We start from the raw sequence: 11,944 nt of genomic DNA on the forward strand, positions 1-11,944 counted from the left end.
TGTGTATTTTACCACAATTTAAGACATACAGGATGCAACAAACACACAACTTAAGGCTTAAATTTTTTAAAAAGCATGATTCCGGGGCGGGGGGTAGGGGGGGTCCCTCAGTATCCTCGGATGCCAGACGCGTCCACACCGGTCCACGGCACCCGACAGGTTAATTGCCCCGCCGCCTCCCATTGGCCGAGCCTGGCAGGAATGCTGGGGCGACCGGGGATTCTGGGAGTTGTAGTTTGCAGCCCTCAGCCGGAGCCTCGCCCAAAAGGGTGGGCTTGGGGCTGGGAGACAATAGCTGCGAAACCGACATCCGGGCGGCTGGGGAGCTCGCGGGATGCACGCTCGGCGCGCCTGTCCCCACGCTGCCCACGGACGGCCTCGCGCACGGTCGCACGGTCACACAGACCGGCGCACACACCTGTCTGCTTGCACCATGCAGCACGTGGCGCTCCCCGTATGCAGTCTGCACCGGCACATCTCTGCCAATCTAAGTGCCCATCCGAGTGTCTGCGGGTCAGGCTCGCAGATGACCCCTCGCTCTTCCCTGACACACCCCCTCCGGAGCACAGGCCTTGGCAGTGGCCGTGGGGAAGATGCACAGACGACAGGTGCCCCGGGGGAAGAGTGTGCAAGGCAGAGGGCATAGTTAGTGCAAAGGCCCTGAGGGGGGGAGCCTGCGTGACCACTGGGGTGGCTGCGGGAGAACGGCAGAGGATGAGGTGGGTTGGCCTCGGTGGCCACGAAGACGCGTTTAGACAAGGCAGTGGCCGGTCTCCCAGGTGAGCGCTGGGCCGCTGCCTGGTGAATTGAATGACTTATTGTTCTCACAGTGGTTGCAGCTGCCGCCTCGGAAGTGACTCAGCGGAATTCCTGGGAGCTGGGAGTGGGTGGGAGGGATGCTCCAAACGGACTGGGGAGGGGGCGCTGCGCGGGCAACGCCCCCACCCCTTTGCTGGAACTGACCGCGGGGCACACCCACCCTCGAGTTCTCCACCCCACCCCCTCCTGGCCGGAGCAGGCACCTGCAGGGGGTGAGTGGCGGGGGGTTGCTGCCGGAGGATTTATTGGGGGGCGGGGCTGGCTCTGTTTTCAATCCCAGGACCCAGGACTTAGTCGGGGGGCTGGGCCAGCAGAGTTCGCCCCCTCTGGACTCCCTGAATGACCCAGCCGGGTCAGGCCCTCTCCCAGACTAACTGCCTTCCTCTAAATAAAGGGACTCATTCAATAAGCAGGGCTTCAAGGATGATCATAAACTCCTTGGTGGCAGACTGGGCATTTGGCGGGGGAGGGGTGCGGGAGCAACGCCCCAACCCCCAACCCCCGCCCCAGGCTGGGGCAGGCTTGAATGAACGTCTGAGCCCTGGACCAGGGCAGTGGCGCCAATATTCCAAGAATAGAGCCTCCTTTTTCCAATGCATAAAATGGGTATAAAGACCCCAAGAAGGGAGACTTGCTGGTGCTGTGTGCAGAATTCACCTAATTAAGGGCGAGACCAGGCTCGGGCCCCTGCACCCCGGGGGGGGCTGGACTGAGAATGAATGTGTCCTGCATGGCCCAGCTCCAGCCTGCCTCCTTAGGGAAGCCGTGCACGACCACCAAGACAAAAGCTACTGCCTGTTCCCTCCTCCGGGCGGGAGAGGGAAGGACCCCACCCAGGACTGCGCAGCCCCGGGAGACTCCGCTCCGCCTCCCACCGCCCGATTGGGCTGCGGGGCTCCTGGCGGCCGCCAGGTGGTGCTCGACACGCGCCTGCCGAGCGGAGCGGGCTGGGCTCCCTGGTCCTGGCCCAGGTCCCACCCCCCGGCCCCCCGAAGCCCACCCCAGACCCATTTAGAAGCCCCTTGCCTCCCCCACCCCCAAAAAAGGTACTGGGTTCCAAAAAGGCAAAATAGGAATCAATACAAATTTAATTAATAACCAGCAATCGTTATACATTTATATGGTCAAATTACAGCTGGGCTACCCTCATAGGCCGAGAGGGGCCACAGCATCCCTCCGAGTTAGGGGTCCACAGCAGGGGTCCGAGAACCCCGTCCTGACTGGGTTGGAGGGAAGAGAACTGGATGGGGTGCTTCTCAGAGCGGGGAGGTCTCAGCGGGACCTTGAAAGGTGGGCAGAATTGGGAGGGGAGGGAGTATCTAGGCTGGGAGGTGGAACTGGTCCCAATGAGTACATAGCAGGAGTACATCCCGGTGAGTAAGAGGGTGGAGTTTGGCAAGTGGCATAGACAGGGGTGCAGTGACAAATACCGTGGGCTGTGCCCAGCCTGGGGATACAGCGGGCCCGCCTGTTTTCTCCCAACCTAACATCATCCATAGCTCCCCAGGGCCCTTGAAACAAAACCTGGGACCTCAGCCTGAACCTGGGTGCCCATGGCAGCCGGACATGCCTGGCAGGGCGAGGGCAGGGAACTGTGTCTGTGGGGTGCTGGAACAGGAGTGACCTCTGATCTCCTTGAGTCAGAAAGGCATAGGTAAGACGATGCTAGAGTGGGCCCCGGGCCGGCCCAGTGACGCAGCGGTTAAGTTCACACATTCCGCTTCTCGCCGGTCCAGGGTTCGCGGGTTTGGATCCCTGGTGTGGACATGGCACCACTTGGCACGCCGTGTTGTGGTAGGCGTCCCACGTATAAAGTAGAGGAAGATGGGCATGGATGTTAGCTCAGGGCCAGTCTTCCTCAGCAAAAAAAGAGGAGGATTGGCAGCAATTAACTCAGGGCTAATCTTCCTCAAAAAAAAAAAAAAAAAAAAAATTAGAGTGGGCCGGGCAGTGACTCTGACCTGGGGGCAGTGTGTGTGTGTGTGTGGGGGGGAGGTCAGCATCGAGGGAGACGCCACCCAGACTTGATCAAGGTCGGGGCGGTGGAAGGGCCGGTGCTGGGACACAGGTACCAAAGTCTCATTTTCAAGATGCTGAAATCGTGAGTCTCAGACAATTAGACAATGAACATTTGTCAAAGGTTTACTTCAACTCCCTCATTAATGAGGCGACAGTGAGATGGTGAAATTGACACAAAGAGCATTTGAGGAACTGGGGGGGGGTTTATAGAGTCTATTAAGAAATGCTAGGATAAGATTCCTAAATTTGCTTTAAAAAGAAAAAACAACCTGAAACCCTGACTTAATGTTCTTTGGGGCAATCGAGAGTAACCTGGGTGTTGTCTTCGTATCAGATGCGCAAGTTAACCTGTAACGTCCCCCAGTCTGAGCCCTTCGTTGAATGTAAATAGCCAGGCAAAGAGAAGCTGCTGGAGAAATCACTCCTCCTCAGGCGCATCCTTCTCGGGCCTCATTTCCACTTTTCGGGTGATTTTCACCCCTTCTGACCTCAGTTTCCTTAGCTAAAGGGCTTTGGACCACATCCTCCAGCTTGGGCTGTCTCCTCCACCCCCAAGATGGGTTTTATCTCCAAATGTATACCCAAGACACCCTCTCCATTTCATCCCCACCCCTCCCATTGCCCCACTCTGGTCCACCTGCCTCAGGGATCCCGGGAGAGTAATGACAACAGGTTGAGAAGGACTTGGAGCTGCCACTGCCCCCAGCTCTGCCCTGGGGTGCTGGGTGATTCCAGGAAAGCCTGGCCCCTCTCTGGGCCCCTGCATTCCCAGTTAGGCAAAGAGCAGGGTGGAGGGGACACTGTGGCTACCCCCGCCTGCTGCTGGGCAGAGGCCCCCAGATCTGAGAGTTTGGGAATCCCCTTTTCCTCTGTGGCTACGGGTCCAGGTGCCCCCTCCATAAGACCACACTGACTTGGTGTAGAGAGCAGGGTTGTGGTCCAGCATGGCTACAAAGAGCCCTGAGGTTGCTCCCCACTGGGCAACTTAGATCGCCTGCCCATCTGCCCATCCTTGGGGCAATGATTGTGGCCTGGCTTGGGGAGGGGAATGGGGTTGTCCCGGGCACAGGAGTTGAGTGGAAGCCGCCGTCCTGGCCACGGCGGGTGAGGGACGTCAGCGCGGAGCAGGGGTCGCAAAGGGAGGAGGGACGTGGGGCATCTGCGGCCTCAGCCGGGCGACCAGGGCGTGGCCACGGGCGCCCCCCTCCCAGCCGCGCCCACGGTTGGGGGCGTCCCCTGGCTGGCGGGGCTCTGCTCGCTGCGATCCCCACCGCTGGCCCCAGGCCCCTTCGCCCCGCGGCGACCCCTGCTCCAGCCGGGCCCCAAAAGCCCCCCAACCCGCTGCCCGCGGCGACCCCGCCCCCGCTCCCCTGCAGGCCCCGCCCACTTCCCGCCATTGGCTGCGCGGAACCGGGGCCTCCCCGGATTGGTCCATCTCCGCGAGGCCACGCCCCCTCGCCGGCACAAAGAGCGGGACCGGCTCGGCGCGCCTCCGCGCCTGCGCGCTCCGACCTAGCAGGGCCCCGCCCCCACGTAGCGGCTGTAATAGTAATCGCGGTCGAGGTTGTTGGGAGCCCCAAACGCGCTGGCTCAGGCCTGGGGGCCTGCGCTGCCGAGGCCTCGGTTGGGTTGTGGGAGAGGGAACCGGGGATCTCCCGACCCAGACCCCGCCCCCGGGGCTCCCCCTTCCCAGGGATGGAACCTCCGGGTCCCCCTCGTTCCTCCATTTCCCCTCCTTGCCCGTAGTGCTGGGGTTGAGGGTGAGTGGACTGACTTGATTATGAGTTACTTGATTTTGAAGCTGTTACAGATGACAAAACTGAGGCTCAGAGAGGGTAGGTAACCTGCCTCAAGTCACACAGCAGCCTGGTAGCCTAGAAACAATAATGAGGGATGGGAAGAGAGGGAGAAGCCTGTGGGTGGTGTAATCATTCGCTCCTCCTCCGCCACCACATTCCCCTACACACACCCGAGACCCAACGGCCAAGTCAGGGAAGGATCTTCAGGCTGAGAGAAGGGTGTCCCCAGGCAGGCGCCCGGCCTGCAGGCTGGAGGAGGGGATTTTAGGAAGAAACCTTGGCTGGGGTGTTTAGAGAGCTCTACAGGCTTTGTTCCCACCTCCACTCCCAGGCACCCTTTGCCTCCACCCGCTTTGCATTCCTTACCTGTAAAATGGGATGATAATGGCTGTGAGGATTAGATGGGCCCCTGCCGGGTGCCAGGCACCCAGGAGGCGGCACACGGGAGGGGTGGACATGCGGTGCCCTTTGCGTGCTGTGAAGACCAAGGGGCCAAGGTCCACGGAGCAGCCGCAGAGCTGTCGCAGGGGACCTGCCCAGTGGGGTCCTGCAGGGGCATTTGCGTCCGGCTCAAGGGGCTGGTGGGCCAGTGGGTCTTGGGCTGTGGGATGGCCCTGAGCCTGGAGGGCGGGGCAGCGTGGGAAGGAGGTGACATCCGGGCTTGAGGACAGGGGGTAGAGGGCAGGGGGCAGTGCGAAGTGGGAGGATGGGGACGGAGCCTCGCGGGGCCCAGCAAGGACCAGGAGGGGAATGGGCATTCCCGGGAATTCCCAGAAGCACCCCGCACTGCTTCAGAGGCTCTGGGAGAGGGTGGGCCAGTGTGGGAACACTGGCCGGGACCCCTGGGTGCAGGCTTGAAGCCTGTGGCCCATCTCCAGGTGGGAGTTTTTCCATTGCATCCTGAGGGACGGGGGCTGTCCCCTCGCCCGTCCCGCAGTCAGTGGCCCTGTCCTCCTGGATGGAGCCTCCTCCAGCCGTCTCCACGTCCCTGGCTGGTGGCTGGGGCCTTTCCACTCTCCCTGCAGAACACGGGAATCCCAACCCTCCTGCCACGTCCAGGGTCCGTCTGTGCCCGGGTACCACCCTCTGCCCCCTGGTGTCCTGCCCAGCCTCCTGCAGCCAGGAGCAGCCTTCCTAAGGGGCACCTGCCCACAGCACGCACCTCTCCAGCGGACCCCCGGCTCCCCTACACTGTTTCCTGAGTAGCTTCTGCGACCCAAAATGTCTCTCTAATTTATTTTTAAATTTAGAAACAATTGCAGCTTTAAATTGCTAGTACGGGGCCGGCCCGGTAGCACAGCGGTTAAGTTCGCACGTTCCGCTTCGGCGGCCTGGGTTTCGCTGGTTCGGATCCCGGGTGCGGACATGGCACTGCTTGGCAAGCCATGCTGTGGTAGGCGTCCCACATATAAAGTAGAGGAAAATGGGCACGGATGCTAGCTCAGGGCCAGTCTTCCTCAGCAAAAAAAAAAAAAAAAAAAAAAAGGGGATTGGCAGATGTTAGCTCAGGGCTAATCTTCCTCAAAAAAAAAAAAAGGCTAGTACAAGTCAAGATAATTTTTTTTCTTGAAAAAATGTAAGTTGCCAACCTGATGGCCCATCGCCCCTTATATTCCCTTCAAACAGGTTCATTCTTCTATGTAAATAACCACAGTACAACCACTGGAATCAGGAATGTAACTCGTTACTCTGTAACGATACATTACACCTAACAGACTGCATTCGAGTTTCATGGTCGGACCCAAAAATGTCCTTTGTGGCAAAAAGATCCTGCCACGGGTCGTGTTTAGTTATCACGTCTCCTTAGTCGGCTCGAGTCTGAACGTCTTCTTCAGCCCATCCTCAGCTTTCGTGACCTTGACACTTTCCAAGATCGCAGACCAGTTATAGGTCCAGGTAGAAATTCCCCGGTTTGGGTTCGTCTGACTCCTTTTATGATTTCCTTCAGATTTTGCCTCCTTGGTGGGACTGTCACAGAGGTGACGCTGGGTTCTCAGTGTATCCAGTTCCTGATGACGGCCACTCTGATCACTCGATGAGGGGGCGTCTGCTGGGTTTTCTCCCTAGAAAGCGACTCTTTTCCCCTCAGTAAATAATCTTTGGGGGAGGGGCTATCTTGTAAAATGACACGTTCCTTATCAAACTTTCCCCTTCTTCGTGTATTTATATTTCTATGGAATCATATTTTCCTATTTTATTCAATCTGTTACTATAATAATTTTTTTTGGATGCTAAAATTGTCTCAGATTTGGCCAGTGGGAGCGCCTCCTAGCTGTGTCCTTGGGACACGTTCCGTTGTCTTTTTCACGGCTTTATTGAGGTCAAGTTGACATGTAATCAACTGCACGTTTCTTTTTTTTCTTGAGGAAGATCAGCCCTGAGCTAACATCTGCTGTCAATCCTCCCGTTTTTTTTTTTTTTTTTTTGCTGAGGAAGACTGGCCCTGAGCTAACATCTGTACCCATCTTCCTCCACTTTCTATGTGGGATGCCTACCACAGCATGGCTTGACAAGCGATGCCATGTCTGCACCTGGGATCTGAACTGGCAAACCCTGGGCTGTCGAAGTGGAACGTGCACACTTAACCACGGCGCCACTGGGCCAGCCCTCCCACGTCCTTTTAAAAAATTAAGTGAAATTCACATCACATGAAATTAACCATTTTAAAGTGAAAATTCGGGGGGTTTTAGTGTATTCACAGTGCTGTGCAACCATCTCCATCTAGTCCCAAGACATTTCATCGCCCCCAAAGGAGCCCCCATACCTGTTACGCATCTCCATTCTCCGTCTCTGTCCCTGGGAACCACAGTCAGCTTTTGATCTCTACAGCTTTACCTATTCTAGATGTTTCATATAAATGGAATCATACAATATTTGGCCTTTTGTGTCTGGTTTCTTTCACTTAGCATCCTGTTTTTGCAGTCCATCCACAGTGGAGCGTGGGTCAGTAGTTATCCCTTTTCATGGCTGTGTAATATTCCAGTGTGTGCATGTGACACATTTTGTTTATCGTTTCATCCTGTCTTCACCTTTGGGCTGTTGTGAGCATCCGTGCTGCTCATGTCCAAGTTTTTGTTAGGACCCCTGTTTTCAGTTCTCCCGGGTGTGTACCCAGGAGAGGAATTGCTGAGTCATACCGGCATTTGATGTTTTTAACTTGAAGAACCTCAGAACGTTTCTACAGCGTCTGCACCATTGTGCATCCTCACCAGCAATGTGGGAGGGCTGCAATTTCTCCCTGTCCTCAGCAACAATTCTTCTTTTCCTTTTCTTTGTTATTTTTGGTCTCTCTCATGGGCGTGAGGTGGTATCTCACCGTGGTTTTGATTTGCATTTCCCAAATGACAAAGGGCATCCAGCATCCTCCCACGTGCTTGTTGACCATTCGTGCATCTTCTTCGGAGAAACCCGTATCCCTTTGATGTGACCTCGTGGTTCTTGTGCACAAGAAGATGTCCCAGCCCTGGAATCACTTATTCCTCCCGGGAGCCCTGACCGCTTTAGTGGAGAAAGGGGTATGTAGGCATGAGGTGTGGCTGCTCCCAGGACCCTCCGGGGACAGAGCTAGGAAGTACGTGTGTGTTCACACCACGCGCAACGTATTTCTGTACAGTCATGCATCAATTAACGACAGGGATGCGTTCTGAGAAAGGCATCGTTAGGCTATTCCGTCGTTGTGGGAACATCACAGAGCGCATCTGCACAAACCCAGATGGGACAGCCCGCGACACAGCTGGGCTGCATGGTACCGATCTTATGGGACCTCCGTCATCTATGTGGTCTGTCGTTGACTAAAACGTTGTGATGCAGCGCATGACTATACATCTCGACTAACTCCTGTATCTAGTTCTATAAATTGAAGGCGAGAGGTTGACAGTGATGGCTCACTCCATCCTCCCCTCTTTCCATATGTACAACCGCCCCCTCGGCCAGTGAGCACCTGGCTGCCCTGGTCCTCACGTACCTGCTAAGTTTCTCAGTCTGCTGTCATCCCATCGCCCTGGGGACACCCTCCTGTCCTGCTCAGCCTTGCTGCTGCCTCCGTGGGGGCGCCCCTCACCTCTCCCGCCTAGACGCGCTCCCCGACCCCACCTGAGCTCTCTCCCGGGCTGACTCCTGGAGCCGGCCCCCCCGATGCCCGCACACCCCCCGGGGGGGCCTCATCACCCACTGGGCCCTCGGCCCTGACCCTGCTCACAGCCACCGTGGCTCCCCCCTCTGCGTGGGGCCCACCTTGCTCCATGGCGGGGATGCTGCCGGGGGTCCGTCCGAGGGCCCCAGCTGACAGCTTTAGGGCTGAATTGTTCCAGAAGGAAAAGGAAGGAAGGGGCAAAGGGGAGAGGAAGGAAGAGGTTTTCTCTGTTCCTCGCTTTATCTTGGAAACTCCTGCCAAGGGCACACTGTGTCAAGAGCACGCTTCCTTTCACTTTCACGGGACCCACCCCCCTGTCCATCCAGGTAGGATTGCTGCCCCAGGAGGGGGCCTGTGGTTTCCAGGTTTGCAGGCACCTAGGCCTCCAGTGGGGGGGCTGGAAAGGGCGGGTGGGGCCTGGGGTGCCCTCGGGGCAGGCCTCCTCCCCTCCCCCTGCCCTGCCTTCCCAGACAATGGGCCGCCTGCCACAGAGGAGGGAGATAAGGGGCCCTGGGGAGGGCGGCTTCCCCCAGGATGACCTGGGCGGGAGAGGCCACCATGTCGTCTCCAGGGCCTCCGGGCCCCATCTCTCCGCACTCACCTGAAAGGGAGGTGCTGAGGGCCAAGCCGGGGTCACCGGGGCAACGTGACTCCCTGTGTGTCGAGACGTGTGTCTGGGCCGGGACATCGGCCCGCGGAGCCCAGGCGGCCACGTGGTGGGGGCCCGCCAGGTGTGGCTCGGCCCAGCGGAGGTGGCCCCAGATGGCTTAGTTTAGGGGGGACCTCAAATTTCTCAGGAATTTTTATATTGATTGCATGTTGAAATGATCATGTTTTGGACATGCTAAGGGATTAAATAAAGTGTATTATTAATATTGGTTTCCCTTGTTTATTTTTTACTCTGTTAATGAGGCTGCTGGGACATTTGAAGTTACGGCCGTGGCTGGATTAGAACATTTCCAGCCCTGGACGCCCCCTCAAGCCCTCCCCGGCCAGCATCTCCCCAGAGGTCACTTGGCTGCTGTCCCCCTGGACCAGCCTGACCCCTCCGGGACGTCAGGTAAGTGGACTCACACAGCAAGTGCTCTTTCCTGTCCATGAGAGTCACCTGTGGCCCTCGTGTGATGGCACGGTCACACGGAATTTGACAAGCCAGGCCCTGGATGGACGGGGCACGCAGTCACAACGGCAACCACGATGGCAGGGTCCTTACCGTGAGGGGCTCACAAATGGCGGGGATGCTGCCGGGGGTCCGTCCGAGGGCCTGCAGAGTGGAAGGGGCACCCGGGCCATGCGAGGCCACACCTCGCTGGACTGGGTTGAACTGTGACCCCCAGAGTTCACGTCTACCGCAACCTCAGAACGTGACCTTATTTGAAAGGACCTGATTTGTTACGGCAGCTACAGGACGCTCATATATGGAGCCTGGGGGGAGCTCCCGGAGCACCACTCACCCAGGAACAGAGGGGAAACTGAGGCACTGGCAGCAGGTGAGTGAGGTCTCCTCACGGAGCACGGATTTGAGGCCCCAGCTCCGCCCCAGGGCCACCCTGAATAGCTGGGCATCCGTGAGCAAGAAATGCACCTCTCTGAGCCCCAGTGTCTTCCTTGGAGAGGCCCAGCTGACGGTGGATGGAGACCCTCCCGCCCAGGGCTGGACGGCACCTCAGATGGTGGGGGTGGGGGGGTGCATCGTTCCTCTGAACTCCAGGGGTGCTCCGAGCTTGGCTCCTGAGTGACGCTGACGACTTGGGGATGAAAAAGGGAGAGACTTCACCCCCAGTGGCGCCCTCACCGTGTCCAGCCCTGGAGTGCCCGGAGGGCAGCAGCTTCTAAGGCACTCCCCTCTTAGGATTTTGCCTTGCGTTGGTTTTACAAAAAAAAACCCCAGAGTCCCCAATGGGGACACCGCAGTCCCCTGGCCCCTCTGTGACCCCTGCCAAGGGCCAGCTGCAGCTGGAGCGGGAAGTGGACCCTGCGGGCAGTCCCCGGTCTCTGCACCCCAACCTCCCACCAGCTGCCTTCCTGCTCCCCCGTGGCCTCGTGGGGTCGGGGGGATGCAGCGGGAGCTGGGGGGGACCGTGGGAGGCAGACGGGATGGTGAGGTCTGGCCCCGTGCGGGGAGCCTGGGGCTGGGGGAGGGGCGCTCCTCGAGGCAACTGTTGGCCTTGATCTCAGCAGGCTTGTGGCCCCCCGGGGCCTATCTGGCCCTGATCATGCCTCCTGCCCCCCCCCCCCAAAACCACAGATGGTGTCAAAATTCTTCCCCCGAAACAGAAACTGCCTTCTGCACACTGCACACGTCTTCTGGGCCTGCTGCCCTCGTGGCCCTCAGAATCTGGGGCTCCCAGGCCCTGCCCCCCATGCTGAGTCAGCCTCCTGCACTCCGTCCCGTCCCGTCCTGTCCACACCTCTCTCTTCCCCCCATCTCAGCCCCAGGCCGCCCCTCCCATCCCTCTTCCACCAGACGGCAACTGGAGCATGTCCCTCTCCTGCTCGAACCTTCCATGGCTCCCTAGTGCTCTCAGGAGAAACCCCTGAGCTCAGCCCTGCAGAAGCTGACCTCTCCAACACCCTCTCCCCTCCCCGGCACCCCGCGTTGGTCTCCAGCTGGTCCCTGAACTCCTCCTCCTCTGCTGGCTCCAGCGGACGCATTGCCTTTTCAGAACTTCCCCCACAAGCCCGTGAGGTGGGCAGTATTGTACCCATTTTACAGATGATGACATTGAGGCTTGAGAGAGAAAGGAAGTTAGAGGATGGACAAGGGCCTCAACCCGGGCGGCCGTGTGCTGCCCCACCGCCCCACCGCCCCCCTCGAGGACTGTTTCCTTGTCCACGTGCAAAAACAGCCCTCGGCAAAGAGCTGCTGGAATCAAGGAGCCTGGAGTCTGTGAACTCGGAGGAGACAACAGTCACGTCCTGATCGCCACTAACTGGATCTAGCATTTCCCTCCTTTGTGAATGTGAGCAACGAACCCCAGGAGGGCCGGTGGCTTTGTCACAAATGCATCACTGGTGGCTTCAGACCCTACTACCTTTATTGCAGAAATTTCAGAATATCGTTCAGACTCACATCACGGTAGTTCTTAAATCCACCACTGGGTATTTTTATTTAATGTATTAATAAGAAGCACATATATTAACACATCACAATTAAACAAAGTGGACAACTTCA

The 11,944-nt window shown here is 58.0% G+C and overlaps 1 long non-coding RNA gene across 1 annotated transcript; it reads left to right on the plus strand.

The window, feature by feature from the left end:
* The first annotated feature begins 903 nt into the window (after positions 1–903).
* On the plus strand, positions 904–11,944 carry LOC111776176 (uncharacterized). The gene is made up of 4 exons (XR_002812128.2): positions 904–1,031; positions 7,988–9,829; positions 10,171–10,259; positions 11,486–11,944. It is a non-coding gene; the product is annotated as an uncharacterized lncRNA (long non-coding RNA).

The sequence above is a fragment of the Equus caballus genome, chromosome 13, assembly GCF_041296265.1.
Source record: "Equus caballus isolate H_3958 breed thoroughbred chromosome 13, TB-T2T, whole genome shotgun sequence".
Classification (NCBI taxonomy): Eukaryota; Metazoa; Chordata; class Mammalia; order Perissodactyla; family Equidae; genus Equus; species Equus caballus.